Raw genomic sequence first — 7,660 nt, forward strand, 5'->3', positions numbered from 1 at the left:
CTAGTAGACTAATTCAGGATTGGCACATACAAAAACCCTCCAAGGAGAATTACAGGGGAACTCTTGAGGGATAGTTGTAAAAGACATATGCAATTAGATTCACCACTAACCGTAAAATAGCTTTTCTCTGGCTTAGGAAAAATATAATGAAATGTTGCTAAAGCTTCATATCAGAGTTTCACTCTGAGGGTGGATTAGAAAACCAGTTAGAACAGGTTAAAAACACTTTAACACTGATGATTGGCTGAGCAGGGCCAGAATTGTGACAGATTATCGAATTTTGGCAACAAAATAAATTAAAAATATTGATTTAGCTGTCCCTCTTTATGGAAATATGACAAAGCTGTTTTTTTCAGAGCCTCAAGGGCCACTGTGAAGGCCTGGGGCCTTGGGAAAGAGTCAAGGGAGGCCACCACAGCCCAGCTGTCCACGTGGCCGCAGGCAGTGTCATAGGGCAGACAGCAGGTGGAGAATTCGAGCAAAGGACAAGTGAAGTCGGAAGATCAGGCCATGAGGACATGACTGGGTTAGGAGGTCACTGATAAAAGCTGGATCTTTTTGCTATTCTGCTGGCTTTGCAGGGCATGTGTTTGGACTGGACAAAAAAAAAAAAAAAAAAAAAAAAAAAAATCAATCAATGCCAGCTCTTCCTGACTGGAGGGCCTGGGACTTTGTGAAGGTTTGCATAGTCCGCTGTGACAGCTGGCTGTTTGGCAGGGATCTGATCCGTCTTTTCGAAGAACACAGTTCCCATGTCTCAAAGGTCACCTGAGAATAGTGTCCCAGCTAGAGTTCAGCTTTCCTTCCTTTTTTTCTTTCCTCCTATCCCTCCTCTCCCTCCCTCCCTCCCTCCCTCCCTCCCTCAGTTCTTTCCTCCTTCCCATTTGGCATACCCCCTACGTGCTAGAGAGCAAAACCCAGGGCCTTGTACATTCGAGGCAAATGCTCATCACTGAAATGTGATGTCCAGCCCTAACTTTTTCTACCTTTCACAGTAGAAGAAACTCAGTGAGGTAAAAGAATCCTAAACCAAGGCTATAGACGGCAGCCAGGGAAAGAAGATGGCAAGTGATGGTTTGGAGCATCTGCTGTATGTCAGGCCCTTGGCATTTTACGCGGAGCTCCACTCTCCTTGTAACAACGATTGATCCCATTTAATTGTGGAAACTGTGGGTGCCCCACCTTCACAGCCAGCAGCGGTGAGAGGATGAATTCCTAAGCGAAAGTGCTAAGATGTGAGTGTAAGTCTGTCTGTCCGGCGGCTCCTCCAGGGGTGCTCCCCTACCATTGAAACTATGTTCCTCCACTTTCAAGGGCCACCCAAACTGAGACCCTTCCCACGGCACCCTTATAAACAGCGTTTTCTAAATTTGAATGGAGGAAATGTCCGGCTTTGAGACTTTGCAGAATTAAGCCCCCTGGGTTAGCTGCCAACGCTGTTACTTCCGGTGTGGATCGGTTTTGCTGTCCCGACTGCTCCAGCCAGCATCCTGTCCTCGCGCAGTCCAGCGTCTTTCACCCGCAGTCCAATTAGGAAAATGGCTGCAGCTCTCAGCCCTCCCTCCCCTGGGGGGTTTCCTTTCCCGGGCCATTAGAGTAATGAGTCACGTGGTCTTCCCTTAGGTGATGGGGGTGGGGGGGGGGACGGCAAAAACAGCCAGTAGATCTCTTCAGAGAGGTCCTCATAAGCACCTTGAAAACACGGGGGGAGGGGGAAATGGAGGTTACAGGACCACACGGCAGTCATTTGGAAATGCAGTAAATCAACTGACCAATTACTAGATATTTCTATTTCTTTCCAGAGTTTAAAATGAACACACACACACACACACACACACACACACACACACACACACCGCAGACCTATTAAGAAAAGCTGCAGGATGAAACTGCAGTCATTAAAGCCACCTTAAAGAATCCTGTCAGCTCTAAATTTAGGTTTCCCTTGTAAACCTAGACCTAATCTCAGATTAAACAAAGCAAATGACAGTTAAGTAGCCAGCGTCTTCAGGAGCTTGCTTCACCTCAGCCAGGCTTTCCTAATTTGCAGTTTCCAAAGTTGCCTTCCAGCCGAGGAGAGGGAAAGGGAAGACTTAGTCCATCTAAACAGCCATTCTGTAATTATAGGATTTGGGTTTTGAGTCACTTCACTTAATCTTTGCATGACCCAGAATTCAACTCAGAAGATTAAAAGAACAACATTTCTTATTCTATTTATGAAAACTAACGTCTTAGCTGGAGTTAGGTTAGCTGAGGGGAAGGGAGCGTAAATTGTTAGGGAAAGTAACACATTTTTATCCCAAGGCTTTGAGAAACATTAGTTGTATCCTATTACTGTTATGATAAGTAATACATGTGTTTCTAGATTTGTACAGGACATAATATCCCGAAGGTGAGCCATGAGGAGAAACACACCGCCCATGGACTAACCCCAGAAGCTTATCAGATTTAAATGAAAGATTGATGATGATTCTGAGTTTAAATTTTAATGTTCAAGCTACCTATTAAATTTTACATGACAAGGCTGTGGGCTCCTCTGCAAATCAGTAAAATCGATTATGCTCTCATGCCTTTTATAAGATGAAAAGTATGTGGACTTTACCATGCTTTCCTTGAGAGGAGACCCTCCACTTTTTCCGTTCACTATCATTTCCCAAAATTTTATTTATGAGGAGATTTTTATGAGCAATTACATGTACGATATTTCGTATATGCCACATTAAAATTCTATTCTGCTAATCGTCTCCCCCCCCATAAGTTTCTGATAACCACTGGATTTGCTGAAACAAAGCAATGGAGTAACTAGATATACTCAACGTCCAGGAAACAGTCTTCAACTTTTAATTATGTTGAAATGTATCCGCTCCCTGTGAAGGGAGTATCAAGGCAGCTGGACAGGGCTCTGAGGAAAGAGTGCACAGTAATCACAGCTATACACCTTCCTTGTAAATAAATGTTTAGTGTCTGTTGATCCAACACCGTAGTTACTGCACCAGCCATTCCCCAAAGGCAAGTTACAATTCCCAGGAGCCCTCGGTGGTGAAGCCCGTTTCTCAGGCGAGTGAGCGACTGTGGAGAAGGGAAATGACGTTTTCTGAGTTTCAGGTGGACAAGGGAGACTGAGGCCCCTGAAAAGCCACCCAGAAGCAGGGCCGGCGGCATTTATTTCCCCCAGCATTCTGTCATCAATGTTTCTGTTGATCTCGTCATCCCCCACCTCTGGGGGGGGGGGGTAGGGCAGATATTTGCCACCAAATTGTATTTCCATAAATATATGAGATGGAGTTTTTAGTACCTAGGCTGTTCAGACGTGTGGTGTATTTGTAGTCAAGAAACGAAAGTTGCCACAGCAGAAATAAAGCCTCCAACGTGATCACAGGTACTCATTACAACATTGCAAAATAAACAAGAATTTTAATTAACTCAAAATTAGAATTCAAGAGATAAGTTACATGATCAGCATGAAACAATTTAATGCTTTATTTTCTTTGTGTTGGCAGAGGTATATTTTAATTAAGAGAAAATTCTGTGTCTTATTCCTAAATTTCTTAAAAAAAAAAAAAAAGATTTTATTATGCAGTGTTTCACCTCCATATATGCTTGCACACCAGAAGAGGACACCAGGTCTCAGTATGGATGGTTGTAAGCCACCATGTGGTTGCTGGGAATTGAACTCAGGACCTTTGGAAGAACAGCCAGTGTTCTTAACCTCTGAGCCATCTCTCCAGCCCTTATTCCTAAATTTCTAATTTTCTTGGTTTGTTTTGCTTTGTTCTTCAGTGCTTGAAATTGAACCCGGAGCCAGGCGAGCACTCTATCACTGAGATACACTTCTCAGTCTTCCCCAACCCCAACACTTTTTATTTTAGGACGAGGTATCACTAAGTTGCCGGTCTAGCCCTCGATTTTCTACATAGCTGCTGTTGATGGGTTGGACCATGACATCCCCCTGTGTCATCTTCCCACATATCTGGGATTATAGGCATGTGTCATCATGCTCAGATTGGATTAATGTTGTGGGCACATCAATTCATCTAGAAAGGACATTCTAAAGAGCATTAATCATATACACAGATGAGTGGATAAAGAATGATATGTGCAGCATAGATAGCTCAGTGGTTAAGAGCACTGACTGCTCTTCCAGAGGTCCTGAGTTCAATTCCCGACAACCACATGGTGGCTCACAACCATCTATAATGTGATCTAATGCCCTCTTCTGGCCTGCAGATGTACATGCAAATAGAGCACTCATATACATTGAATAAATAAATAGAATGTGTAATATATATACAGAATGTATATATGCATGTGTAATACATATGTACAGAACAGAACTTTATTCAGTCATAAAAATGAAACCTCTATCTGTAGGAAAATAATGTAGCTGAAGGTCACTGTGACTCGGGCATGTGACTTGTTTTCTTCAATATGCAAAACCTAGATGTGTGGGTGTGTGTGTTTGTGTGTGTGTGTGAGACGAATCTAGACAGGATCATGAGAGGGGACGAACAGATCTTAGAGGGCTATTGAGACCATCAAAAGACAGGCAGTGGGAAGAGAGGGTAGGCAACTAAGAATAAAGTATGCATGAAAACGCCAGCGTGAAACCTATTACTTTGTATGACAGCTTTAAAAAATTGAAGTGAATACATAAGCAGCAACAATTCATTATATTAGGGTGGTTTTTTTTTTTTTCTAATTTCAAATGTAAGATTTGACTCTTTCCCCCAAACCACTCACACTATTTCCTCCTCCATAAAACCCAATATTTGGAAAACACAGCTGTATGCTGCCTGTTTAACTTTTATAGAATTCTTTTTTTCAATATAAGTCTTTTACTGTCCCCCAAAGACGTCCAAATCATGCTTATAACTCAGGGTCTTGTTTCTGGAGCTGGGTCCAGGTCTCACACATTAGACTGCTGCACTGTTTCCTTTCCAAACACTTAGACAGCATCCAAACCCTTTCTGATAGCCTGGTGTTGTTTAACTGTTGTGTGGTGTGCTTCAATTAGAGCTGCTGAACTTGAAACAAGTTCAGTATCATTTCCTTCAAGGGTTAATTCATCCTCCTGGGCTTGAGAGACAGGAGAAGCAACACCTGGCCTCATCCAAACCAGATCCTGCGGATGTATTTCTCACCCAAGAAATTTCAGATGTCAACCGAAGACCCATTCTCCCGAGTGACGTGACGTTGATGGGGAAGTGAGCATGCACAGCCATCTTCCTGTAATGGATGCCCAACGTGACACCCTTGATCATGATCTGCGCATGACTGCAGATGGCGCTGACAGTGGCCAGCTCCTTTCGGTTAGCCCACCATTTGTCAACACGGCGCTTCTTTCTCTTTCCAAGAAGACTCAACTCTGCATTGATGTGATTGAAGTCCCTCCGCAGAGTTCCCCTGGGGCCCTTCACGATGACTGTGTGCCCTTCAGAGTGACGGCGACCGTTTCACTCTGAGAATGGTCTTCTTTCTCTCAGTAGATGGGGCAAAGAGCAATTTCATGGAATTTTAATGACACATAAACACTTGCTGGCGAACAAATATTACAAAGTGTGTAATGGAAAAACATTAACCCCGCCCCCATAACTCCACTGCCTCTCCACCCCCAGCAACTTAACTTCTACATTGGGTTGTACTATAAGTCTCCCACAAGCAAAAATATCTTTATTGCAAAGGTTTTGTTTTAGTACATCAGAATCAAATCACCCACAGTATTCTATTACTATTGGCCAGGACTCTTGACTGCAAGCAACCGAAACAGGTTCATGAACCCAAGAAGGCTTCAAGAATAGCTGAACCTAGGAAGGTAACCCAGACCCTAGTCTGACTTTATCTTCTATTTAATTCTTTGTCATTCTTAGGCAAATCTCCCTCTGGCTCACATGGTGCTTTGTTTTGTTTTTGTTTTTTTAATTCCCACAGAGTGAAAGGCAGACTGGAATGCCTTTCTTTCAGTAGGATTGACATAATTTCTAAATGTTTTATGCTTAGGGACTCTAGCTGAATCAAATGCCTGTGGCCCAGAGTTGACTCAAACTGACATGACCAGGATTGCCCTGTGGCCAATGAAAGCAGACACTCACCATAGGGTTAACAAGACCTGACCTGGCAAAAGATCATGGCTGTGTGCACCGCGTCCTGTTTGCTTCACTTACCAGAGTGTATCATAGACATCCGTCCACGCAAAGGAGTCAGTGTGGATGTAACGTTAGTCACACCAGAATAAAACCGTCCTCCCTGTAACTCTCTGTAAATACCCACAAATGCATCCTTCCATTACTGGTGGCTATTCAGTTGTCTTTCCCTCGCTGTCTGCAAGAAGCAGTTATGATATATGTGGTGGTTTCAAATAGAATGGCCACCATAGGCTCAGAGATTTGAATGCTTGGTCGCCAAGAAGGGACACTTAGGAAGAATGTGGATGGCCTTGTTAGAGGAAGTGTGTCACAGGGGGTGGGCTTTAGGGTTTGAAATGCTCAAGCCAGGCCCAGTGTGTTTCTCTCTCCCTGTCCACCCACACGTAGAACTCTCAGCTCCCTCTCCAGCACCATGTCTGCCTGCACACCGCCATGCTTCCTGCCGTGACGATAATGGACTCAATCTCTGAAACTGTGAGCCAGCCCCAGTGAAATGCTTTCTTTTATAAGAGTTGCCCTGGTCATGATATCTCTTCACAGCAACAGAACGCTGACTAAGACAGTATGGTCTAGGCCCAGATGTGTCTAGTCTTTTGACATTGTGACAAAATATTGTCATCTGCAAAGCTCATGCTCAAGAGCCACACAATAGAGGTGTATATATATATATTTTTTTAAACAAATCACCAAAAGAAACCTTATAACATTTAAGTACATTTGTGATTTTGTGTTAAACCACATTCAGAGCTATTCCTGAGAACACACAGCCCGTAGGCTATGGGTTGAACACACCTGGTAGGGCATTTTTTTTTCCTGTAATAGCGATCTGGAAAGTGGGGATGAAAGATCAAACAACAGACATTTTTACACTCAATATTTTTGCTTTAGTTATATTTCAAACCTCCTGTTATACCCCAATCAAGTATGACGTGAGACACTGATTTCCTTGTATTTTCTTTTTGTTGTTGTTGTTTTGGATTTTGTTTTGTTTTCATTTTTTGTTGTTGGTTGGTTGGTTTTGGTTTTGGTTTTGGTTTTTGAGACAGTGTTTCTCTATGTAGCCTTGGCTGCCCTGGACTTGCTTTGTAGACCAGGCTGGCTTTGAACTCACAGAGATCTGTTGGCCTCTGCCTCCTGAGTGCTGGCTGAGTGCACTAGCGCGTGTGGCTTCTTAAAGCTTTCTTTATGCATGCAGGCATTTATAGGAATTCCTGGAACAAATAACATTTTGCTTTGTTGTCCCTTTGTGTCACTGTCTTTCCCTCATCACCTTAACTCTTTGGTCTCATTCCTCCTCTTCACCTCCTTGTTTTCTCACACTAACAGTAAGCATGCTTCAAGTTCTGACTTTGAACCGATATTGACATAGAAGAAACACAAAGCAACAGAATTAATGTTCTAATTAAGGATTACTAGTACATTGGCTCAGGAGACATTAAATCACACAAAACAGAATTAAGCTAAGGGAGCACTCTCAGATATCTCAAGGACAGGTAGTCTGCTAACCAGGCTGGCTA

At 43.1% G+C, this 7,660-nt stretch overlaps 1 pseudogene; it reads right to left on the reverse strand.

Annotated features, from left to right (window-relative positions):
- Positions 1 to 4,906: 4,906 nt before the first annotated feature.
- LOC127183886 (60S ribosomal protein L9-like) lies at positions 4,907 to 6,180 on the reverse strand (annotated as a pseudogene).
- Positions 6,181 to 7,660: the final 1,480 nt, after the last annotated feature.

Source organism: Acomys russatus, chromosome 32, assembly GCF_903995435.1.
Source record: "Acomys russatus chromosome 32, mAcoRus1.1, whole genome shotgun sequence".
NCBI classification, from domain to species: Eukaryota; Metazoa; Chordata; class Mammalia; order Rodentia; family Muridae; genus Acomys; species Acomys russatus.